At 35.8% G+C, this 27056-nt stretch overlaps 1 protein-coding gene across 3 annotated transcripts in view; it reads left to right on the forward strand.

The window, feature by feature from the left end:
- The window catches only part of LCOR (ligand dependent nuclear receptor corepressor), a 131120-nt gene that overhangs the window by 62375 nt on the left and 41689 nt on the right, over positions 1–27056 (forward strand). For all 3 annotated transcript variants that reach the window (XM_054581297.1, XM_054581296.1, XM_054581298.1), the window contains exons 3-4: positions 4733–4798; positions 5133–5212. The gene's annotated coding sequence lies outside the window, so the exon portion shown is untranslated. The remainder of the gene's footprint in view (positions 1–4732; positions 4799–5132; positions 5213–27056) is intronic.

Raw genomic sequence — 27056 nt, forward strand, 5'->3', positions numbered from 1 at the left:
TCTTCATGGCTTTTCTGTGAGGTCATGATATAAATTTTGAGTACATTTGTTCTTTCCTTATTTGCCTTTTGTTAATGTCAAGCATGGCACATGAGACATTCCTTGTTGCTACGCAACTGCTAAATTCAATATTTAATATTAATAAAACTGAGTAGCATTAAATTCAGTTAACAGAGGATAGCAAAATATGGCTTTACAGTGTCAAATCAATAATATTTGTGAGGGTTAATTTATTATTGCAGAGATGAGTAAAAGAAGAGTGACTTGTTTACAGTTAATATTTTGATCAAAATTAGTTGTGTATTTATGATCAGATTTGTCTTGTTTCCTTTTGGTCTTTCACTGCTTTTTGATCTGTGATTTGGTTTTTTTACTGTGTCTGTGTGCTGTTGATGAAGTTTTTATTGTTTTTATATTGTTTCAGGTTCTGTTGTCCTTTGTAATTGTTAAAATCCTATCTTTCAAAGCTTGTGTGGTGGTGGTGGTGGTGGTGGTGGTGGTGGTGGTGTTGTTTCCCAGTATTATTTCTCATTGTATTTACATTTTTCCTTTTCAGGAATTTATGCATAGCATGCAAGTTTGGGATTTGTTATAATTCCTTATAAACCCAGGTGAAAGCATATTAACTTTGCTCTTCAGGATAAGAGCCACCTGTAATCTCCTTTAGCTATTTGCAGTGTGTACTTGGTACTTCCAAGATATTGAAATAAAATCAGTTCCTTTTGTGGCGTATGAGGGCTTTAGAGTTGGAGGCAGCCTGTGGGATTTGTTTTGTTTTGTTTCGTTTTTTTAAAGACTAGTATTGAGACTCTCTAGTTTGCAGAGATAAACAGTATCTGGCAATTCTGTCTTATTCTCTTACCTACCACCATCTCCCCACCCTCAAAACCCCCAGTGCAACCCCTTCTTCTCCTTAGTGTAGGTAAGAAATGCCATAGTAATTAAGTTGGAAATGTTTTAATTATAGTAGGGAAATAATAAACAGGCATAGATACCTCCCATTTTCTTAACTGGGTAGTTTGAGCTTGCTAATGTTCTTGGTATAATTTTGATGTGAAGAACTAAGGGGAATTGAAAAACAGTTGCTCCTTGATCATAAATGAGAAATAGAGAATCTAGAAAATAGTGTAGAAAAATCAACTGTCTGTAATGCAGATAACACAAATTCTAGGGATTACTCTATTGAAAATTATGGCTTAATTCTAAGTAGAAAGAAATCCCTAAAATTACAATGTTATTCTTTTTTTAAAATACAAATTTTTAAAAATATTTTTTATTGATTATGTTATTAGAGTTGTCCTGACTTTCCCCTTTTGTCCTTCTCTGCCAGGAACCTGAACCCTTCCCTTTAGTTCATGTCCATGGGTAATGCATATAATTTTCTGGCTTCTCCATTTCCTATACTGTTCTTTACATCACCCTGTCTATTTTGTACCTACCAATTATGCTTCATCCAAGCACCTTTTCCTTCATTCTTCTCCTCCTCCCTCCCACCTTATAAGCCTCCAAATGATCTCCATATCTGTGATTCTGTTCCTGTTGTGGTTGTTTGCTTAGTTTGTTTTTTTTAGTTTCAGTTGTTGATAGTTGTGAATTTGTTGCCCTTTTAATGCTCATACTTTTAATCATCTTTTTTTTTTTCCCCTAAATAAGTCCCTTTAATATTTCATGTAATAATGGCTTGGTGATGATGAACTCCTTTAACTTTATCGGCCCTTCTATTCTGAATGATAGCTTGGCTGGGTAGAGTAATCTAAGTTGTGGGTCCTTGCTTTTCATGATTTTGAATACTTCTTGCCAGTCCCTTCTTGCCTGCATTGTTTCTTTTGAGAAATCATCTGACAGTTTTATGGGAACTCCCCTGTAGGCAACTAATTTCTTTCTGTTTTTAAGATCCTCTCTATCTTTAACCTTTGCATTTTAATTATAATGTGTCTTGATGTGGTCCTCTTTGGGACCAACTTGTTTGGGACTCTCTGTGCTTCCTGGATTTGCGTGTCTATTTCCTTTGCCACATTGGGGAAGTTTTCTTTCATTATTGTTTCAGTTAAGTTTTCAGTTTCTTGCTCTTCTTCTCCTGGCACCCTTATGATTCGGATGTTGGAACATTTAAAGTTCTCCTAGAGGTTCCTAAGCCTCTCCTCATTTTTTTTGAATTCTTTTTTTTCTTCCTGCTGTTGTGATTGAATGCTTTTACCTTCCTTATGTTCCAAATCATCGATTTGATTCTCAGCTTCATCCTTTCCACTCTTGGTTCTCTGTCAATTTTTCTTAATTTCACTTAGTGTAACCTTCATTTCTTTCTTATGTTTTGCCTTACTTAGTGAGTTTTTTGAGCATCCCCGATCACCAGTGTTTTGAACTCTGCATCTGAGAGGTTGATTATCTCCATTTTGTTTAGTTCTTTTTGTGGGGTTTTGTTCTGTTCTTTCATTTGGACTATGTTTCTTTGTCTCCTCAATTTGACAGCCTCCCTGTGTTTGTTTCTGTGTATGAGGTAGAGCTGCTTTGACTGCCTGTCTTAGAAGAGGCACCTATAAACTGTGTGTGTCAGAGCCTTTGGTAATTGCCAGGGCAGGACAACCCACTTCACTGCTTTGTGGCTCTGTGTGGGGGGACGATGCTGCTGCCTGGCTTCTGGAAGTTTGCCCAGCACTCACCTCATTTCCAGTCACTTCACCTACTTCCCATATGTGACCGCCACCCTTCCAGCTGTTGTCCTGGTGGTGAATCCCATGTGGGTAAGTCTGTGCAGGCCTTTTAAACAGATTCTCCTGAAAATCTGGCAGTTTCTTCCCCCACTCCAACCCTCACTGGTTTTTACAACTAGAAGTTATGGGATTCATCTTCTCAGTGCTGGAACCCTGGGTGGTGTGGTTGGCCTGGGGCTGGGGTTGGTTGCTTGCTCCCAAGGTACCCCTCCCATTTTTTATCCACCACATGTGAGTGTGGGACTGCCTATTCCACCACTGCTACTGCCACCTCTCCATGCCACACTGCATCTCCATGTCTCTCCATCTGTTTCTTTGAATTCCACCTCTCCTACCTGTCTGGATGAATGTGGCTTCTTTAAAGCCCTGGTTGTCGGAGTTCCATACAGCTCGATTTCTGACAGTTCTGGTTGTTTTTTGTTTTGAGATATAGTTGTAATTCTCTCTGTGGTTGCATGAGGAGGCAAAGCATGTCTACCTACACCTCCATCTTGACTGGAAATCGAAAGATACAATTTTTATTTATTGATTTTAGAGAGAGAGGAAGGAGTGGGGTGGGGGGGAGAGAGAGACATTGATTTGTTGTTCCACTTGTTATGCATTCATTGGTTGATTCTTGTATGTCCCCTGACTGGGATTGAGCCCTCAACATTGGCGTGTTGGGTTGACATTCTAACCACCTGACCTGCCTGGCCAGGGCATAGTGTATCCTTATAACCATATAGAATACTGTTTCCAGGGACCATCTTATCTGACCCCTGACCTTCCAGAGGTTTTACAGTGATTGGATTTGTGATAAGGAAATGATACCTGTGCATGGACCTTATATATCCCCCTCCCTATACTATTTTAAATTAGTGCTCACTCCCTTTTGAACATAAAAATACTTTTTAATAATTAAAAATTACAAATCCTTAAGTGATAATTATGTCACAAAATTCATAATGCCCTTAACTACTGGAAATTCGGTAACTTTTTATATTTTCTTCATTACAATAACATTTCTTTGCATTTGGAAAGTATATACACTAAACGCACAAGACACTGACTCTTTGTAAAGGTCATGCATACAGTACATATGGGTTCACATACCCCTTGTAACCCCTTGAGACTCATTGAGGTACACAACATATAGTTTGGGAACCACTGCTCTAACCCATTATTTCTGTCATGTATAAAGGTACAGTCTAATTCCTTTCTTTTTCCTCTTAAATAACCCATAGAAAACAACAAGAAAATAAAGATATTTTTAAATTGGTTTTTATTGTGTTCATTGGCAATATTTGATGAAATAAATCAGAAACTGTTTAGTGTATGTTTGTTTTTCTACTTTATACTGGTACGAGATGATAATAGTTTAAACATTTATGTACAGGTATATTTAAATTTTTTCTTCTGTGTTTTGTATGTGTAATTAGTGGTTTCTGGCGTCATAAAGGAACCAGTAAGTAGTTATTGTGACAGTGTGAAATAATCACAAAGGTGTTTTTCTGTTAAAATATTATATAATTTTTTTCCCATAGTGATTAGATCTTGTTTTCAGTGAGAATTTTCCTTCAAAAAACTATTAGCTTGAAAATTTATTGTCTCTGTTGATATTTAGAAACATACTATTTTTGATTAATCTAGAATGTTGTAGCAATTTTGAAGCAATTTGACTCTTTCATTGGGAAAGGCATCTCTTAAAATGGAGTTTGAATGTTTATATAAAGAGCTTACTCGGGATTTTGTAAGATGGTAAGAGAACCCGTGAGTTTCCATCCTTCATTGGTTATTTCTAGCATTGTCTGTTTTGTATTGTTCTTGAACGTGCTCTGAATTTGTATTGAATGTTAATCATTGACAAAAATGCAGATTCTCCTTTTAGCTATGTCATTGACACTCTTTCCTTAGCATCTCTTCAGTAATAATCTGGGGATCCTTGAGAACTGGAAGAAAACCCCATCATTTTTTTCATGTAACAGATTAATATCAAATTACAATAGGGAATATTGTAATAATGGATTTTTTCATCCTTTCAGGGTTTGAAAGTATTCTTGAAGGGCTGTTTGGACCTGCATTATTAAAAGATCTCAGTTTATTTAAAGGTATTCTAAATCTTTTTTTGGTATTTAAAAATCATCCTGGTGACATTCGATACCTTGGTGATTTAAGCCTCAGTCTCCTCCTTTTTAGTCATAGTTTATTTTAGTTAAAGTTACATCCATGTGAGCATCTTTTTGTGTTTAGTTGATGATGCAAATATATATATGAATATGGTATATTCATTAGTGAGCAGTTAATGTTAAGATTTTTAACACAAATGGGAACCTGTCTACTTCTTAGTGAGGGTATTTTGTTAAAATAATATTTTTGACAATTTGTTTCCTAAAAAAATCTTCATTTGTGACTATTTATTTGTTATTCCTACTATTTTTGCAGACTGTGAACCTGAAAGCATTTCTGATTGGACTTTCGATGAAAATTGTCTGTTCTGTTGCTTGAGAAGAGATAAAGTAAAGGTAACCAAGAAACTCATGAAACTTGTCTAGTGTGATATATTGTAGTTTTTATTTTTTCAAAATCTGATTACTTTTTTTGGAGACTTAGAACACGGAAGGTATGAATCTATTTATTTATAAAGGATTTGATAGTAAGTCAGTTTGCAATTTAGTGTTTCTAGTCTGTTTAGATTAGCCTATTGAGAATCTCTATCCCAGCATACATTCCTTTTATTTATATAATTCACTAGGCAGAATAACTGGGTCTCAAACTGTTTATTTTAAATATGAAATGTATGGTAATTCAAGTAATGGGAGTCATTTGTATAAAACGAACAGCAGTGTGGATCTGGATAAAATAGTTACTAATTCACATATATTTATGATATGTGGTTTATGCTTTAGTGTTATAGGATGTTTCTTTGTTATATTTGAGCATGAATGTTGTTAACAACAACATTCAGATATCATTCTGAAATTGGCTGACCTTTGGGTTTGTGTTTTATCATGTTAAACAAATAGAATTTTTGTTTAGAAACATTTCAGTTGGAAAATTTATTAATAATGGGTTTCTGTCTTATGTTTCTTTTCATGATACTTCTGTTTCCAGTTTTAAAGCTTTGGAAACATTTTGAATACCTTCCTGTGCCTTGTACATGTCTAACTTCATATCATTGACCAGGTTCTATCAGTTGTCCCCTCATACCAAATTTCATTCTTTTTTTCCCCCCCCACATTCATCTAGTTCACACCTTTAGCATTATTCTGAACTACTGAAATAACAAGGTTTGGTCTCTCAGCTTCCTTCAGTCTGTTAAACACTGCTACAAGGTTAAACTCCTCCCCCAGGCCCTCACCCCTCAAATAATGTAGAAATGTTACCCTATACTGTGTTTCCAGTGACTTTCTCATTGTCTTCTGGATTCATAAGCCTAATGACTCAGTACCTTCCACCATTCAGTCCATTTCTTTTTCTAATGCTGTCCCACTGGTTTTCTGTATATTTTTCTTTCAGCTAAACTGGTTCAGTCATTTGTATTAAACAACATGCTTTACTGTTTGGACTACAGCATTGCATACTCATTATTCTCAATGGCTTGAAATTCCCTTGCTGTTAACTCTTAGCGTGAGCCCCTCCTTTCCTATAAAGGTACACCTTTGCTCTTATTACTGTTTCAACCCTTCATACTTGTCATAAATATTATCTATACCAATTATTTGTCAATTAATACTCTGCTTTATTTTGTTCCTTTTCTGTGTTTGAATTTTGTATTCCTGACTACACTGTCAACCTCTGAAGACTGAACCATGTTGTATGCTTCTTTGTACCCTTGCATGTAACCACTAGGTCACCATTTACTATTGTTGGCAAGTTGCATTAAAGCAAGTTAAAGAGTTTCTTACTCTTCTTCTTTCGTGGCATCTTTTTCTTGCTTACTGCATGAAAAAGTTGTTGTGACTATTCATGGTCTGTTTTCTTTGAATTAATGAGGAAAGTGTTTTGAAATTTAATGTGGTTTGAAAAGAGAGACCCGCAAATTAAGCAACTGCCAATAAAGTTGAAGTTCATCATTTTAAACTCTGTGTGTGTTTGCATTGGTGTTGGCGTGTCATGACTTTTTATTGAGCAAATCACTTGCTTTAATCCTCACCTTGAGGATATATTTATTGACTTTAGAGAGAGAGGAAGGGAGAGAAAGAGAAGGAAGCATTGATATGAGAGAGAAACAGCAATCGGGTTGCCTCCTGTTCATACCCTGACCAGGTATCGAACCTGCAACCTAGGTATGTGCCCTGATCTGCAAGAGAACCCGCAGCCTTTTGGTGTATGGGGACAGTGCTTCAACCATCTGAGCCACTCAGCCAGGGCGAGCAAATCATTTAAGTGTTTGGGTGGAATAGAATAAACAACTATTAATTCTCTTTTTTCAGGGTAGGATTGGGCAAGAAAGCTTTTCCATGTTCAGCAGTTCAGTACAGTACATTCTTCTAATATGATTGAGTTTACCATTGCTATATGAGGGTAAAATATTGTATGAATATTTTTAGAAGAAAATACAGAAATAGAAGGCATGGTGGAATCATGTAGTGTTTGAAACTGTAGCTGTTTTTACTGTTTGTAGTTCTACAATTTTTAGTTGGTTTTCTAATTAAGAGTATTTCCATATGACAACACATCTAGCTTTAGGAAAGCTGTTTTTGTCCATCAGACACTTCACTACCTATACTTTGGAGTTTATTTTTTTCACAGACAACTATAACATCTATAATGTAAAATAAAATAGGAAAAGAGCCTAGAAAATGTAAATTGTCAGGTATACATCTTTGGTTGTGTTAGATTTAAATTGATTGTGCTTGAACTCTTTACAGGCACTAGGAACATCTCATCTGAGTAGAATGAGACTTGCATTTTAAGGGTGGCTTAGGACTCCAAAAACAAAGGAAATATCTGGAGAGTATGGTAACAGCCAATAGGTGGCAGCAGAGCATGATGTTGGAATCTCAAGTTTTAGGTTGGCCGAGAGAGAAAATCTAAATGTTTTGAGAGGCTGCTAGAAATAGTTGATGTTTGAGAAGGAGGAAGTTATGCATATTTTTCAGTTATTTGAATTTTTAGTGGATACTGAAGCTGTTAAAATGGATAAAATAAATATATTACTTATATTTACTTTTTAAAATATGTACGTGAAAGTACAAAATAGCTTCTTTGGAAAATAGAACAGGGGCTCACTTAGAGATTAGTAAAGCAATTGTTGACCTATACTTCAGGGTCCTACAATAGTTAGAAAGTACAGTTGGCCCTTGAACAACACAAGTTTGAATTTCATGTGCCTATCTATATGTGTGTTTTTTTCAGTAAATACCTGTACTGTTTTCAATTTGTGGTTGGGAGTCTACTGACTATATGCATTTGATCTATACCATTTTATATAGAGGATTTAAGCATATGCAGATTTTGGTATTCATCTGGGGAGGTGGGGAGTCCTGGAACCAATACTCCCTCAGACACCAAAGGACAACTTAAGTTTTGGGTGAGTCAGAAGTTATAGATGGATTTTTGACTGTGCCAGTGGGTTGGCACCCTTAAACCCTGTGTTGTTCAAGGGTCGCCTGTATGACTTGTAAGGGAAAGGCAATTTACATTTTTTTGAGCATCTACTATGTGCCAGTTACTTGTATTTATTCCCGTTTAAAATCTCACAAAAATCCTATAAAGTTGGTTGAAGACATTTCAGTTTTATAAATGAGTAGGAGGGGGTCAGAGAAACTTAAGTTGTGACAAAGTCAAATACCTGGGATTTGATCCGTGTTTTTAGAATATATGCATTTTGATAACAAAGCTGGGGACAGGAATTTGGAAAGTGGAGAGCAAGAATTAAGTAGGACTTGGAATTACTCAGCTTGAAAGAGAGAGAATAAGACTGTAAATGGACATGAGTGTATTTGAAGTGGACACTCTCAGCTGTTCTAGGAATCCCTTAGTAAGATTATCTGCCTGTCTGCCTCCCTGCCTGGCTTGCTTGCTTTCTTCTTTTTTCCTTCCTTTTCTCTTTGTTGAGCACATAGTAGACACTCAGTAAAATATTTACTAAATGAATAACAAAGAAGTTAGGAGGCTTAATATACTGGAGAATTATAATATGAATAGCTGTTTTGAGTGCTTACATGTGCCAAGCATATTTACTCATGGGGCTTTTATACTTTCTTTAGCTTTTTTAAAAATAATTTTAGACTTATAAAGCAGTTGTAACAATAATTCCTGTATACTCCTCTACCCAGATTCCCCAGATTATGTAACCACAGTACAATTATAAAAATAAGGAAATTAGCATTGATGCAATACTGTCATCTAATTTCTCAGCTTTTCAAAACTCACCGTTTGTCCCAGTAATGTCATTTTTCTGGTTCAGGACCCTGTCTAGCTCACACTTTGTATTTAGTTGTCATGTCTCCTTAATCTCCTTTAGTCTAGAATGGTTCTCTTTTTCTTTGCCTTTCAGTGTTGACACTTCTGAATACTGGCAAAATGATTTCTAGAATGTCCCTCAGTTTACACTTGTCTGATGATTCCTCATTGTTAAATTCAAGTTATGCATTTTTGGCAAGAATTCCACAGAACTGATGTCATACCATCCTTAGTGCATCGTATCAGGAAGCCCATAGTGATGTTTACTTTAATCACTTAGTTAAAGTAGTATCTGCCAGTTTTTTCTGGTGTAAGGTTTCCGTTTTTTTCTCCCTCTTTTATTTAATACGTATCTTGTGAAGAGGAACTTTGAAATTTTGTAAATATCTTTGTTATCATACTAGTTTCTCATCCATCATACAATAATTTTAGCATCCATTGATGAATCTTGCTTTTTCGCTTACTGTGGTAATAACGATTAATGATGATTTTTTTTTTCTCTTTGGTTTTCTTTTTTTAAAATATTTTTTCATCTGATTTTCTATTTATGTAATTTCTTCTACATGTGTTAGTTTCAGTTCTTCTGTAAGGAAAAGCTTTCTCGTCTCCACCATTTATGTATTTATTTGTTTACCTACCAGTATAGAATCATGGTTTTATATTTCATTCTGTTCAGTATAATCATTGTTTATTTTTTAGTTGAAATTGTCCTAGATTTGGCTATTCAAAGTCTTTTCAAGTTGGCTCCTTATCTTTTTTTCACGTTTCTATAATTTTTTTTAGCACTTCATGTTTTGCCAGCAAAAAGTGTTTGCGGCTTTTTAAAAAAATTTAATCTTTAATTGTATTTTTTTTCCATTACCATTTAGTCCCCTTATACACCCTCCTCCCAGCAATCACCACATTGTTGTCCATGTCCATGAGTTCTATTTCCATTTTGCTCAATCCCTCCACCCTCTAACCTCTACCTTCCTACTAGCTGCATCCTGCTCTCTATCTATGAGTCTCTCCCCATTTTCCTTGTTTGGTTTTCCTGTCCTGACCCTGGATTTTTTCAAGGAAGCTTACTTAGTTTCTTTATTTGAAGAATTGTATAAGAAGCAAAGTTTGAGCTCTAGGTTTATTCATTGGTACTAGATCATCATTGCTTCTAAGCCTGCTCAGTTGCCTGATCTGAGCTAGGAAATATGTTCACTGAAATATACATACATATGCATCTATATTTCTTTCTATATTAAAAACCATCTCATAAGGCTTTTATTAACTGCAGTATTGTGTTGATAATATAAAAAGTTGATCCAGTAGTAGGTTGAGAGGTTGGTGGAGGGATAGTAAGAATAAAAAATTACTGTCAGTATTAATATTCCTAAAAATGGACTAATTCTGAATGATGCATTGATCTGTGGTATGGCTCTTCTTGTGATTGGCTGGTAGAGAGTAGAGATAGCTGTCGTGAAGAGCTAGTACAGTCTAGTAATTAATGATAATGGTAAATAGGATGTTATATCAAAATATATAATGTTTGTGCTCTTATAAAGTTTAGTATAAGACTTAGTAAGTTCTGTATTTGACTAGAATTAGGAGAATGTTTTAAGAAGTTAGGGCCTGGGCTGCATTTTTTGAAGAATACATAGGTCTAGAAAGGCAGAGATTGAGGAGGACACATCCTGGGTGGAGCAGAGCATTTATTTTTAGAAGTAACCAGTGATAAAACTGGAGCCGGATTATAGAAATTCTTCAATGCCCAGCTAGCTCAGGAATCATAGTTATATGAATTTATATATTAATAGTTATATCTAGATCCTTTTTATTTTTATCATTAGTCTGTTTTGTTATCTTTTACTGTGAATGTTTCATAATTTCTGTTTTGTGAGTGTACATTAACTAGAAGTTTAGAGCTATCTTTTTAACATTTTCATTACTATTTTTGTACACTGAAAGTTTATAGTAAGACCGGATGCTAAATCTAATTATTATTTTCTTAGTGTATTCTACAGTAGGTATTTATATTGAATATATTAGTTTGGGCATATCTAATGCTGCTTGATAAGACTTGTCTGACATATGCCTCAGAGTACCACAAATCAATATGTATTCACAGTACCTACTATATAAAAGGAACTGTGGAAGAAAAATACATCAATATAGTTTTTGTCTATTAGGAATGAAAAAGGAGAAACAAGTATAAGATGTTTAAGGGTATTTATTTATGAGAAGTAAATAGATAACAGGACAGAATAGAATGGATACCACAAGTTCGTCCATGATTAACTAATTTTAACTAATATCTCAGTTAATTGTGCAAATCTAAATCACTAGACATAACCTTGTTATATCTCCAGGGGCCTTTTTATATGTAATATTTTAAGGTATGAAGGAAAACCACTTGACACAATGAATCAGTGCTCAGTCTAAGTTCTCACTAAATAGGAGGGGGTTTTTTGGTTTGTTTGTTTATCACCCCCAATCTGTGGATTTTTCTCTTAAAAAAAAAAAACCCACAGACCTGGATAAATGGATGATTAACTCTGTTCAATATTATGTGGTCAGAGTTAACCAAAAAACTAATGACTGTAACATTTATTAAATGTCTGGTTCTGTGATGGCCAGGAATACACAAAAGTAAAACACAGATCCCTCCTTGCTTATGGAATGCTGGTGAGACTATGGTGGCTAATGTAATGAAGGCGGATTTAAATTAGGGAGGATTAACTCATCCATTCTAACTGTCCAGAACCAACTCTCTGGTGTAGGTAGGAAACACTGAGAATAAAATCCATTCCCTTATTCTCATACATATTATTTTAGAAGGTAATGCAAGAAATTAAAAGTACTATAGTGATTGGGAGGTACAGTAGATGACACTGGAGTTGCTTAATCTAGGAGATGAAACCCAACCTGCACCTTAAAAGGTACTGTGTTTTAGAAAGATCAGTTTGGTACTCATTTTTAAGAGGTAATGGAGAGAAATTTATGGTGAGAAAATTATATGAAGTTTTTATAGTAATCCAGAAGAGGAGCCTGAGCTAGAGCCATGGCTGTGAAGATGGATAAGGAGGGTATATTAGAGAACCTAGAATCAAGACTTGTCAAAACTTAGTGATTATGTGACTATATAAGTAAGGGAGAGGGAAAAAGTAATGACATTAGGCTTTCCAAGACAGGAAAACTTAACAATGGTGAATAGAAGGTAAGAAGGAGAGAGGTATAGTGACCAGTTTTTAGGGTGAGGATAATGAGGTTATTAGCTGGTAGCTGTTTGTGGTGGAAGTGAACATTTAATTGGAAGTGTCCAATAGACATTTCAGGTTGTGGAAATTGAGTTGAAATAAGAGATCTCTAAGTTGAGGACATATTTGGAGGACTTCTGAATACATGTGGGGATTGGAATATTCAAGCAGATGAAGTCTTTGGTGAGTGGAAAAGCACAGAATACTGAGAGTCAAAAGACCCTTCGTTTTAGGAAGTAGGATGAGAATAAATGGAATTGCACATCTTGGATCAGATGTCTTCCTGGGCGCATACCATGCAGTGAGTAGTGGGATGAGTTTTCATGTTTGCTGCACTAATCTGGACTCCTATGCCTTTTTCCAATATGGGCCTTGCTTGAGTTGAGCAAGTAGCCCAGGCATACTTGACAGGCTTTGAGAAAAAACTTTTCAGGAGTACAGTTATGGGAGCCACACTTTTAATTCTGACAGAGTTAAGGAATAAGAGGGTATTGTGGGAGTTAAGACAGGGATATACATAGACTACTCATTTGAAAAGTTGTCAGTGACAGGACTGAAGAAAACAAAACCACAGAAAGAGTAGGCACTTGGTCTAAGTAAAGACTTGGGGGAACGAGGGGAAAACTTACCTAATATTTATACTTTTGGAAGAAAAGAAGCTGGAGAAGAAGAAATGATAGCTTTTAAGAGGAGGGAGCAGTAGAAAATGGCAGGATTGTAAGAGAACCAACAATGTTCTCTTGCAGTGTTCTCTGTTGCCTTTGCTCTGGGTATCAAGTCCAAAAAATCATCACCAAAGACCAATGTCAAGGGGCTTACCATCTATGTTTTCTACTAGTTTTCCTTACATTCAAGTCTTAAGTCCTTTTTGAGTTAATTTTCATGTGTGATGTAAGACAGTGGCTCAGTTTCATTCTTTTGTATGTGACTTTCCAGTTATTTTTTAACATTATTCACTGAAGAGACTGTCTTGGCTCCTTTGTCTTAAATTAATTGACCATATATGCTTGGGTCTTTTTCTGGGCTCTCTATTCTGTTCCATTGATCTATGTGTCTGTTTTAATGCTGTTTCCATAGTGTTTTGATTACTGTGGCATTGTAACATAGTTTGTAATCAGGAAGTGTGATGCCTCCAGCTTTGTTCTTCTTTCTCAAAATGTGTTTTTAAGTAGGGAAAAAATTATTAAATAAAGTCTAGATTTTTAAAAAGATCTTATTTTTGTCCATGTAAAACACAAATGTGTTTATGGGTTTTGTTTGTTTGTTTGTTTGTATTTTGTTCTTGCCATTTTGAACAGGTAGACATTGAGCTACTTTTCAATGCTTTGATTTCCTACAAAATGTTTTTGGAATTTTGCTTGAGATTTTTTCCAGCTATATTGAGGAGAGTCTTATAATTAAAATCCTGAAAAAGTTTAGAAATGCCTCATTATGCTAAAATTTGTTAGAATTAATCATAATACAATGAACCATTCAGTGTTTTATTTGAATATCTTGTATTAACTCAGCCTTTGATTTCATCCTGGCCATATATAGGTCTCCCTTTTTTCTTTCATTTCTTATGAACTATTTGCATGTTAGGCGGTCATTCTCTCTGTTATTTCACTTCTAGAGAATATTTGTTTTGCTTCTCTTTCTTCCCCTGATCTTTTATTAGGTTTCTGCCCTTTTTGAAATTGTTTGCATTTATCCATAGATTGTGCTTGTTGTTTTATATTGTAAAATACACAAAACACAAAATTTAAATCTTAACCATTTTTAAGTAGTGTTAAGTACATTCATAATGCTGTGCAACCAATCTCCAGAACTCCTTTTATCTTATAAAATTGAAACTCTAAACAACTCCCCAGTACCCCTTCATCTAGGCTGTAACAACCGCCATTTTGCTTTTTTATGCCTATGAGTTGACTACTCAGTGTACCTCATATAGATAGAGTCATACAACATATAACAAATAACATATTTGTTATTCTGAGGCTTAATTCACTTAGCATAATGTCCTCAAGATTTAGTCATGTTGTAGCATGCATTTCCTTTTTTTAAAGGAAGAATAATATTTCACTGTATATAGCACATTTTATTTTCATCCAACAATGGACGCATGGTGTTGCTTCCACCTTTTGTAAATAACGCTGTTATGAACACTGGTGTACAAATATTTCTTCAAGACCATGCTTTCAGTTGTTCTGGGTGGAACAAGGGGAATTGCTGAATCATAAAAACAGTTCTATTTTCAATTTTTTGAGGGACCACCAAACTTCACATCGGCTGCACCATTTTACATTCCTACCAAAAGTGCATAATTTGTCCACATCTCTCCCAACATTTGAACACTTTTTACTTTTTTGTTGTTTTTATAGCCAACCTAATAGGTGTGAGGTAGTATATCACAGTGGTTTTCATGTGTATTCTTTACTGATTAGTGATGCCAAGCATCTTCTCATGTGCTTGTTGGCCATTTGTATATGTTCTTTGGAGAAATGTGTCTGTCCTTTGCCCATTTTTAAAAAAACATTTACTAAACCATTTATTTGGAAATTGATAATTTTAAACATACTAAACTAAAACTTTACACAATCAAGACTACATTAGCCATGTGTAGACATGCTAAATGAGACTATTTGCACAGACCCGAATGTTTTATAAATAGCATAATCATTGTATTAACATACCCTGAATGTGCAGTTTTTAATCTCATTTTTATTACCCACTCTCCTCAGAAAAAATTAATTCTACTTTGTTCTATACTTGAAGTATTATAAATCCCAAATTAATAAAGCTTTACTGTAATTGGAGGACCACACTTTGGTTAAGGTACAATCACTTAAGTCATTTGTTTCCTATTTATATATGTATACATTGGTAAGTCATTTTTTAAAGTTTAATTAGTAAGTGGCTTTTGTCCATTTTTAAATGTTGTTGAATTCTAAGTGTTCTTTCTTAATATTAACCCCTTATATGATTTGCAAATTTTTTTCGATTTTGTAGGTTGCCTTTTCACACTGTTGTGCCCGTTTATGCACGGAAGTTTTTAAAATTTTTATGTAGTCTGCCCTGGCTGGTGTGGCTCAGGGGATTGAGTGCCATCCTGTAAACCAAAGGGTTGCCAGTTCAATTCCCAGTCAAGGCACATGCCTGGGTTGTGGGCCAGGTCCCCGGTTGAGAGCATGTGAAAGGCAACCCAGTCGATGTATCTCTCACACATCCATGTTTCTCTCCCATTCTTTCTCCCTCCCTTCCCATCTCTCTAAAAATAAATAAAACCTTTAAAAAATTTTGTTTATGTAGTCCAGTTTATCTATTTTTAATTTTTTGCATGTTCTTTTGGTGTCAAAACTAGTGTAATTTTCCCCGCTATGTTTTCTTCCAAGGGTTTTTTAGTTTTATGCCTTTGATACCTTTTGAGTTGTTTTTTATATGTGGTACAAAGTAAGGATTCAACCTCATGTTTATGCATGTGTACATTAATATGTGGGGGCTATTTCTAGGTTCTCTGTTCTATTCCATTTTTCTTTGTGTCTGTCTTTATGTCAGTACTGTATTGTTTTGATTACTGCAGTTTTGTAATTAGTTTTGAAATTAGGAGGTGTGGTATCTCTAACTTTGTTTTCTTTTTCAAGATTGTTTTGGCTCTTTGGGGTCCCTTGAAATTTCATAAAAAATTTTTAGGATGGATTTTTTTTTAATTTCTGAAAAAAGCACCATTGAGATTTTGATAGAGGTTACATTAAAACTGTAGATTATTTTGTGTAGGACATCTTAACGACATTAAGTTTTTGCTTATTTGTTGTTTATTTTTTTCTTTTCCTTTTTTTAGAGTTTAGAAGATTATTTTTTTTTATTGTTGTTCAGTTATAATTGTATCCATTTTCCTCCCTGTTACTCTCCCCTGCCCTGTCCAACCCCTGCTCCCAAAGACAATCACCATCTCATTGTCCTTCACGATGTGTTCTTTGTACATGTTCCTTGACTCACCCTTCTCCTTCTTTACCCTGTTACCTCCTTTCCCCCTCACCTCTGGTCACTGTCAGTTTGTTCTTTATTTCCATGTCTCTGGTTCCTTTTTGCTCATTGTTTGTTTTGCTCATTAGGTCCCACTTATAGGTGAGATCATATGGTATTTGTCTTTCACTGCCTGGCTTATTTCGCTTAGCATAATGCACTCCAGGTCCATCCATACTGTCGCAAAGGATAAGAGCTTCTTCTCTCTGCTGTGCAGTATTCCATTGTGTAAATTTTCTCAGGTTTTAAATCCTCTCATTTACTGATGGACACTTAGGCTGTTTCCAGCACTTGGCCATGGTAAATAATGCTGCTATGAAAACTGGGGTGCATAAGTTCTTTTAAATTAAATTGGTGACTCAGGATTCTTAGGGTATAATCCCAGCAGTGGAATTGCTGGATCAAAAGGCAGGTCCATTTTTAGTTTTTTGAAGAAATTCCATATTGTTTTCCACAGTGGCTGCACTAGTCTGTGTTCCCAACAACATTGCACTAGGATTCCCTTTTCTCCACAACCTTGCCAGCCCTTGTAGTTTGTTGATATGTTAATGATGGCCATTCTGACTGGTGTGGAGTAGTAACTCATTTTGGTTTTAATTTACATCTCTCTGGTGGCTAGTGATGCTGAGCATCCTTTTGCATGTCTGTGGGCCCTCTGTGTGCCCTCCTTGGAGAAGTGTCTGTTCAGGTCCTTGCCCAATTTTTTTTTAAATATACATGTTATTGTTATATGTATATCATGTTATTGATCATGTTATTACAGTTGTCCCATTTTTTTCTCCCCTTTATTCCCCTCCACTCTGCATCTCCCCTTCCACCAACATCCCCCCCCCCCCCGCCTTTAGTTCATGTCCATGAGTCATACATACAAGTTCTTTGGCTTCTCCATTTCCTATACTATTCTTAACCTCTGCCTGTCTATTTTGTACCTACTATTTATGCTTCCTATTTCCTGTACCTTTTCCCCCATTCTCCCTCCTCCCCCTCCACTCTTATCTCCATTTCTGTGATTCTGTTCCTGTTCTAGTTGTTTGCTTAGTTTGTTTTCGTCTTTGTTTTCTTTAGGTTCAGTTGTTGATAGTTGTGAGTTTGTTGTCATTTTACTGTTCATAGTTTTCAATTCTCTTCTTTTTCTGAGATAAGTCCCTTTAACATTTCATATAGTAAGGGTTTGGTGATGAACTCCTATAACTTGACCTTAACTGGGAAGCACTTTATCTTCCCTTCCATTCTAAACGATAGCTTTGCTGGATAGAAGAATCTTGAATATAGGTCTTTGCCTATTATGACTTTGAATACTTCTTTCCAACCCTTTCTTGCCTGCAAGGTTTCTTTTGAGAAATCAGCTGATAGTTTAATGGGCATTCCTTTGTAGGTAACTGTCTCCTCTTCTCTTACTGCTTTTAAGATTCTCTCCTTATCTTTAATCGTGGGTAATATAATTATGACGTGCCTTGGTGTGTGCTTCCTCGGATCCACCTTCTTTGGGACTCTCTGAGCTTCCTGGACTTATATGTCTGTTTCCTTTGCCAGATTGGGGAAGTTTTCTTTCACTGTTTTTTCAAATAAGTTTTCAATTTCCTACTCTTCCTCTTCTCCTTCTGTCATCCCTATGATTCGGATGTTGGATCATTTCAAGTTGTCCCAGAGGTTCCTAAGCCTCTCCTCATTTTTTTGAATTCTTGTTTCTTCATTCTGTTCTTGTTGAATGTTTATCTCTTCCTTCTGATTCAAATTGTTGATTTGAGTCCTGGTTTCCTTCCCTTTACTGTTGGCTTCCTATATATTTTTCTTTATTTCACTTTGCATAGCCTTCATTTTTTCCTCTATTTTTGCGACCATACTCAATCATTTCTGTGAGCATGCTGATTACCAGTGTTTTGAACTGTGCATCTGATAGATTGGCTTCATCGCTTAGTTCTATTTTTGGAGTTTTGATCTGTTCTTTCATTTGGGCCATATTTCTTTGTCTTAGTGCTCCTGTTACTTTGTAAGGGGCAGAGCCTTAGGTGTTCACCAGGGCAGGGCAACCCATATCACTGAGTTGTGATGCTCTCTGTGGGGGAGGTGTCTGAGAGGGAACAGTGCCACTTGATCGGCTCTCACCCATCTTTCAGTTACTTCCCCTGCTACCTACAAGTAAATTGGGCCCTTCTAGTGCTGATTCCCATGTGGGCAGGTTTGTGTACGTTCTAGGACCCTGTGGGTCTCTCCAACGAATTCCCCTGTGAGGCTGGGAGTTTCTCCTGCTGCTGCAACCCCCACAGGAGTTTACAGCCAGAGGTTTTGAGGCTTTCTTTTCCTGCACTGGAGCCCTGGATTGGACAGTCTGTCTTGCTCCCTAGCTGCTCCTCCCAGTTTATCCACACTCAAATGTGGGGCTGCCCAGACCGCCAGCTTTGACCTCGCCTGCCTGGTCCTCCAGCTATCGCCTTGCCATGGGTTCTCTCAGCCTCAGCTGCCCATCTCCACCCCTCCTACTGGTCTGAATGAATGTGTCTTCTTTAACTCCATAGTTGTCAGATTTCCATACAGTTCAATTTTCTGTCAGTTCCAGTTATTTTTTGTTTTTAAATTTATTACTGTCCTTTTGGTTGTGTGAGGAGGCAAAGTAGCTTCCATCTTGGCTATAAGTCCCTGATTTTTTAATTAGATTGTCTGTCTTCCTGGTGTGGAGTCATGTGAGTTCTTTATATATTTTGGAGATCAAACACTTGTCTTACGTGTCATTGGCAAAGATGTTTTCCCATACAGTTGGTTCTTTTTATTTTGCTGATGTTTTCTTTAGCCATGCGGGAACTTTTTAAATGTGTGTAGTCCTTTTGTTTGTTCTTTCCTTTATTTTTTTTCTTTTAAAACATTTCTTCAGTTTCTTATTTCTAAAGTTAAAATCAACAACTATGTATTTCACTCTTAGTATATGTGATGCACCAGCCACTGTGGTTGAAATACTGTGAGGGATTAAAAAGAATTTTGAGCCACAGATGCTATTTTCAAGAGATTTATAATCTAATGGAGGCAATAAAAAATGCATACATATATAAGTAAATATAATAAGGGTTATAAAACCATTGCTGTTAGAGCGGTATAAAGTGCTTTACGAGTATAGAAAAAAGCAAGATTACCCTTAGCGAGGCTTTAAAATACTGTTGCTTCAAGTATAGAGTTGGGTATCCTTGTGTTTATAATGGTCTTGGGCATCTACGGACATCCATAGTCATTATAGAGAGCGAGTAGAAGAAATTCAGGAAGTCTTCTGATCGAGATTGGGTTGTAGGTGAGAATCGAGATTGTATAAAACTTTTAATTTTCAACCACTGGAAGGATGTAAGATACAATTGCTATTGCATGTGGGGGTGGTTTGCATTTATCTTTTAATGTTTATAATAACTTGTACAATGGAAAAAAAACTTAACAGCAAATGCTGTTATATGGATACTGATGAATTAAGTATGATAGTAATAGCAACTTGCCACTTACACTTTAGGCTTTATTGCCATGAATAGTGATAGCAACTAGATACACTGATAAGAGTTATTCGGGGTAGGTTTGTACATTTTGAATACCATATTTAATTCTTGATGTGTATTCATGCTTTAGCCTTTGTTATTTTCTTATTCTTTAACTCAATGTTTTGCTTCACAAAATTGAAGGTAATATTGATATACAGTAAAAATTGCATTAAACACAATTTATATTTTGTTCCTGTAAAAAGCAGTAATTTACGTGGAGTAAGGAGGTTTCTTTTTAGTTTACTCACCTTTAAGAGTATAACCAGTTAAAATGGTGGAGCCGTTTTTCCTAAGACTTGCTGACATTTAAATAAAAAGATGTAGGAGAGTGGCATTTAAATCAGTGAGTTGGATCTTGTCTGTTTTATTTAGTTCCTTGCTTGAAATGTCCCTAAGCCATGGGTAGTGGACTTGGCTATAGTTGTAGGTCCATGATCTATTCAGGTAGGCCTTTCTAACAGAGTTATACAATAAAACCTGCATACATACACACGCTCCTGATTCCCAGATTTTTCTATACCATATGATATGAATTTTTTTAAAGGTTTGCTTATTTATTTATTTTTAGAGAGGGAAATGAAGGGAGAGAGGGAGAGAAACATCAGTGTGTGGTTGCCTCTCATGCACCCCCACACTGGGGACTTGGCCCACAACCCAGGCATGTGCCCTGACTGGGAATCAAACTGGTGACCCTTTGGTTCACAGGCCAGCACTCAATCCACTGAGCCACACCAGCTAGGGATGATATATGAATTTTTAAATATCATTTTGCCCTGGCTGGTGTAGCTCAGTGGATTGAGTGCAGGCCTGTGAACTAAAGGATCACCGTTTCAATTCCCAATCAGGGCATATGCCTGGGTTGCAGAGCAGGTCCCCAGTCCCCAGTGGGGGGCGCGCGAGAGGCAACCACACATTGATGTTTCATTCCCTCTCTTTGTCCTTCCCTTCCTCTCTCTCTAAAAATAAATAAATAAAATATTTTGAAAACAAATAAATAAATAAATACATTTAAATAAATCCAGGCACAGGGTAGGCATGGTCTTGAATTTAGACAGGAATGACTCTAAAATTTCACTCCTTAAGTTTTGTATCACACTCCTGAAAATCTGGGCCATCTTTATTTTTCCTGAGTGAAACTTGCCACTATCTCTTCCACTTCCTTTCTCTGAGGTGTACCTTTCAAAAAGAAAATAATCAACTATATAAGCATCCTCCTTCCATTTCTTTCCTAATATTGGTCACTCATAAGGTGACTAATATTTGAGTTACAAAAGAAACTTTAAGAAATGTTAATTTTTATTTTTTTTAAAGTTTAACTTGATTAACTGTTTATTGTCCTAAGGACTAACTTCCATGCTGCCATAATTTTGTTGCTTTATTCAATAATGCCCTTGCTATTTCTGGAACCACTAAAGCTACTTTTGTTAGAGTTCCTGGAGAACTTTAACAATTCTGTCTCTCAGGGCTCAACAAACTATGGCCTTTCCCCCTGATCCAGCTCACAGCATGTTTTTCTAATGCCTGCAAGCTAAAAAACAAAAACAGAAACAAACAAAAAAAGCCCTCTTTTTTAAGAAAAGGAGAGAGATACAGCAGAGACTCTCTAAGAATATGGGCTACAAAGCCTAAAATATTTACTGTCTTGCCCTGAACAGAAAAGTTCTTACTCTGTTCTGGTTACCTTCATCAGGTCATTGAGATATTAACTTCCATATACTACTTATTCTCTTTGCTCTTTTTCATACTGTGTATCAGAGCAACCCACAACACAAGCAAATATAATTCAATGGCAAGACAGCTGGGATTATGGAGGAGATGTTGGAAAAGAGGGAGATCTGGCCTGTGGGAGAAAAGTAGGGTTCAGCATTTATCCACCATACTTTTTAAAAGTATTTTACTTTGAAATAATTTCACATTTATAGAAGTTATAAGAACAGTACAAAAACTTCCATGTACCCTTCACCTAGATTCACCAATTGTTAACCTTTTACCAAATTTGCCTTATTCATTCTCTCTCATAGGTCTTTCATATAGCACGCACATTTTCCTGAACCACTGGAGAGTAAGTTATAGACATTGTACCCCTCGTACCTCTTTATTCTTAAATATTTCCATGTGTATTTTCCTATCCTAAGAATAAGGATATCCATGTTCTTAACTACACAGTACAGTTACCAAAAATCAGGAAAGTTAACTTAATATCTAATCTATAAATATCATTCAGATTTTACCAGCTGTCCCAAAGACTTGTATTTTTACACTCTCCTTTAGTTCAAAATCCAATTTAGGATTATTCATTGAATTTGATTTTTTACAGCACTTTAGTATCCTTTAATCTAAAATGGTTCCTCAGCCTTTTAAATTTTATTTACTTATTTTTAATAACATTGACGTTTTGGAGGAATACAGGCCATTTATTTTGTAGAATGCCTCTTCAGTTTAAGCTTTGTGATGTTTTCTTTGTGGTTAAATTTAGACCATGATGTTTTAGCAGGAATATTAAATAAGTGATTTGTATCCTTGTCGGTACATCACATCATGAAGCACCCAGTATCAGTTCAGTAGGTGATATTAACTGTTGCACAACCATCAACCTCCTTATCTTGATTTATATCTAAGGATATAGCAAAAATTGAAATGCAATCAATTTATGGCCATTGACAGTATATCTATTCAGAATACTATGCAAAGAATGCATAGCAACAAAAGATACTGTTTCTTTCAGCCCAAAAGTATGCTTGCTTGAGGAAAAAGATAGACACGAGGTTTTGAAAAATAAGTGTCACAGTTCTTGTGGCTCTAAAATGTGAGTAAAGATTATTTCTTTGATTTCAAATGGTTAATTCAAGGGTCAAAATTCAGTGATAACATTCAGCATCTAGTATCTTCAATACCCTTAGACTATTTTTTTAATGATTTCTTTATTAAGATAGTATTTATTTGTGTACAGTAAAATTCATCCATTTAAGAGTACAGGTTAATGGATTTTGATAAATATATAAAATTTATAACCACCAGAACAAAGTGTGGGAAAGTTCCCCTACCCTAAAAAGTTTTCTCATGCCCCTTTTTTAGTCAGTCCCTTTCCCAGACCCCCAAGTATTCACTGTAGTTTTACCTTTTCTACATATTAGGAATTTTACATATTAGGAATCATATAATATGTAGTCTTTTATATTTGACCTCTGTCACTTAGCATTCCTGTTTTTGTATATAATCTTTTCTTTCTTTTTATTGCTCAGTAGGTCTCCATATCATGGATATGCCATAGTTTGATTACTCATTCACTTTTTAAGTTTCATTTCTCTGGGATAATACCTAGAGTTGGAATTAGTGGGCAGTATTATAATTGCATATTTAACGATATAAGATACTACCATCTGGTTCGCCAAAGTGACTGAATGATTTTGTTTCCATCAGCAATGTATGAGAGTTCCATTGTTCCACATCTCGCCAATATTTGGTGTTGGTCTTTTATAACTTTAGCCATTCTGGTGGACCTGTAGTGGTATCTTACTGTGATTTTTATTTTTATTTCCCCGATGACTAGTGATGTTGAGCATCTTTCTATATACATACTCTGTATGAAATACTTGTTGGAATCTTTTGCCCATTTTAAAAACTTACTAAACTATTAACAATTTTTATAAAAATCTATATAAAACCCTTTGCTAATTTTATCTCTTAAAATTTATGCTTTTTATATCCTGTTTAAGAAATCTTTACCTGATCCAATGTCAGACACACAAGAAGCTCTCATACTTTCTCCTAGTTTAGTAGTGTTTACTCATATTTTGATATCTGATTCATTTCTAGTTAATTTTCCTATATGGTGTGAGTTAAGTGGTAATGTGCATTTTAATCCATAAAATAAACCAGTTGTTCTAGCACCATTTGTTGAAAGGGCTTTCCTTTCCTCCATTTCATTACCTTGGCATCTTTGTTAAGTCAGTTGAATGTACACATGTGGGTATAATTTTGGACCATGTTCTATGCCATTGAACTATGTGCCTGTCCTTATACCAATACCACAGTCAGTGTCTTGATCATTGTATATTTATATCTGGAAATCAATTAGTATGAATCTTCAAACTTGTTTTGCTAACTTAGGTCCTTGACCTTTATATAAAATTTTAAAATCAGCCCTGGCTGGTGTGGCTCAGTGTATTGACTGCCAGCATGCAAACCAAAGGGTTGCCAATTTGATTCCCAGTCAGGACACATGCCTGGGTTGCAGGCCAGGTACCCAGGAAGGGGCGTGTGAGAAGCAACCACACACTGATGTTTCTTTCCCTCTCTTTCTACCTCCCTCCCCCTCTGTCTAAAAATAAATTTTAAAAAATCTTCAAAGATTTTTTTAACTTATCAGCTCTCAAAAAGACAGAATTTTGATTATCATTGCTCGAATCGATTAAAGAGAATTGCTATATTAACAATATTGAGTCTTCTGATTTCTGAATATGGTTTATCTCATCTTTATTTTTTTTTTAAGTTTTCTCAGCAGTGTTTTGTAGTGTCATTTCCCTGCAGTCCGAATAATTTCTTTAGCATTTCTAGTACTGCAGAGAGAGAGCTATTTTGTAGAGAAAAATATAAACTCTATTTGAAAACACTTTTTGGATGTTTGTGTTGTTGTCAATCCCAAAATGGTAATAAAGAATGATAAAAGAGTATATTGCATGGGTTATATAGTTAGAGATAACCAAAAGCTAAGTAAAGAATTTGAGGTCTTTTCTACTGACGATTATCCCAGTCCATTCAGTATTATATCTCCTTCCCTGCTTTGGGTGATGGATCATTACTTCTCTTTATCTCTGCCTCTTTCTACCACCCTCACAGTTCCCTTAAAAGATATTACCTTAAAAGGATATTGGAAAATTGACACAAACTGTTGAGGCTACCAGAGAATATAGCAAGTGAAGAAAAATGACCTACACTCTCCCCAGAAAGCTGTATACAAAATTAAGTCTTACACACACTCTCTCCTCATTTATGCTAACACTAGTGATTAGAAAATAAAGGACATAATGACAAATATAAAATAAATGTATGGGAAATATATATATATAAAACAGAATTTTAATTGAGATTTATTAAAACCCACTTGGATAAATATAAACCAGTTCCTACAAGAGAAGACTGAATATTTTAAAGGATATTATTTTTTTTTGAATTTGTTTCTAAGTTTAACTCTAGATTTTTTTTTTTTTAAAGAGGCCACCATCTTTTTGGAGAGCTGGTGGTGGTAGGAACAGAATTGACTAAGTCATTTTAAGTACAATCTGAAAGAATAAAGCTACGGTGACTGGGACATTTTGGAAAATATAAATAACAAGTGGGGATTTGCCTTCCCAAATACTAAGACTTATTGTAAATATAAAGTAATTTTTAAAGTATGATACTGATTTTTTTTTCCCAGTTCTTTATTAAGGAAAGAGCTTTTAAAAAATGTAATGACTATTCCCTACCCCAGAGCTACAGAATCAAATCTCTGGAAGTATGTTCCAGGTATATATGCTTCCAGGCTCGTAATAGATTTCTTATATGACAGAAATTACCTCTGGCAGCCAGTTTAGGTGGACCAACTCCTGAATCCCAGAGGAAACAACTCCCAGGAAATTTCAGTTCAACTCTCCAACTTTATTCCTATTAAGTTCTGGATAATAAATGAAAAGCAGAACAATTGATTTTGATTGTCACTTCATTTTGTTTATATATATAGACATATATACACATAAGTATGTATATATAATTTTTTTTTGCCATACCATATTACCAAATATAATGACTCCTGGGATTTAGATGTGGAGGAGGGGAAAGGGCATTGAATTGTTTTCTTTAACTTTCTATCTCCTAGTAATTGTTGTAGCTCTATAGTTCTTTATCATAGGAACTGTTTTGTTCTTTTTTGATTCATTTAATTTTGGTATGTGTATGTGTAGTGAAGGAGAATGAGCTGTTTTATCACACATCATTGCTATAAATTTTTAACATGGTGAACAGATGTAGTTGAAAAAAGTATATGATTTTGCGTTACACTTTTCATCTTTGTTTAATCTGGATTTTAAAAACAAGCTAAGCAATAATTTGGTGAAAATAATTACAAAACAACCATTTAAACTTTGAAAGTAGTTACTCATAAGGGCATATAGCAAATGGAAAATCATTTATTAAAAAAAAATCTACTTAATCTCAGAACAACAAGAATCTGAGGTATCTGAATCATGATTCACTCCCATTCACCCCCCTGAGCTCAGTTTGAGGGATGCTTTTCTCTGAGCAGGAGGATCAGACTAGGGGCATTTTTCATACATCTAGCTTTCTTCTAGGGAGGTAAGGTCAAAAGGCCTTGGGCTCCCTTTTAGCACTCAGCCCTTACTCCGAGTGCAAGTTAATTCCAGGTGCAGCAGGCTGAAAATACTGGGTCCCAGTTGCCCTGGACCATGCCTCATTCATGAAGCAAAAGCTCCATACCAGAAGCACCCCCACTTATAGAGCACAGATCTTACTCAGATATGTGAGACACTGTGCCAGCCCTCATTTCTTGTACTGTGGCACGAAGGTTCTGAAGGGGGAGATAGGCCCTAAGGACAGAAAACTCTGTAGCTCTCCCAAGGGAACTGACTTTATTTGGAATAGAGCTGGGAAAAAGATGTTGAAAATGGTGAAAGTCTTTGTGGTGAACAATCAAGAGGATGCTAGAGCAACAAATGAAATAGCAGACAAGTTAGAAGTTTAAAAGAATCGGGGGGTTGGGGGGTGGCGGGAAAGACAACTAAGAAGAACCCTCCTGGAGCTGGAGCAAGCCTCAAAGACTGGCAACACCCTGCGCCTGCAAAGAGGCCCTGCTTGTATTGAGTCAGACTGTGGTGCAGTTTATGCCCTAGGGTGTGGCAGGAACACTAGAACAATTAGTAGAGGCTAACAGCTGGGTGTGTGATACCACTACAGACAAATCAGCCAGAAGCTTATAAAAGGAAAACCCAAGAAAGAAACAGCCAGAGTCCACCTGAACCCACAGTCATTCCTGGAGGACAGGGAGACTGTGCATGCTCAAGACAGCATCCTCTGAGAAATGTCAGAGTCTGCACACTGCTGAGTAAATAGACTTCAATGAACCAGAGATGAAGAGGGACATTTTCTAATGATAAAGGGGTCAGTTTATCAGGAAGACATAATTAAATCCTTAACAACAGAGCCCCAAAACACATGAA

This window comes from Pteronotus mesoamericanus, unplaced genomic scaffold (assembly GCF_021234165.1).
Source record: "Pteronotus mesoamericanus isolate MK-2021 breed Mesoamerican mustached bat unplaced genomic scaffold, CSHL_Meso_final contig_657, whole genome shotgun sequence".
Lineage (NCBI taxonomy): Eukaryota > Metazoa > Chordata > Mammalia > Chiroptera > Mormoopidae > Pteronotus > Pteronotus mesoamericanus.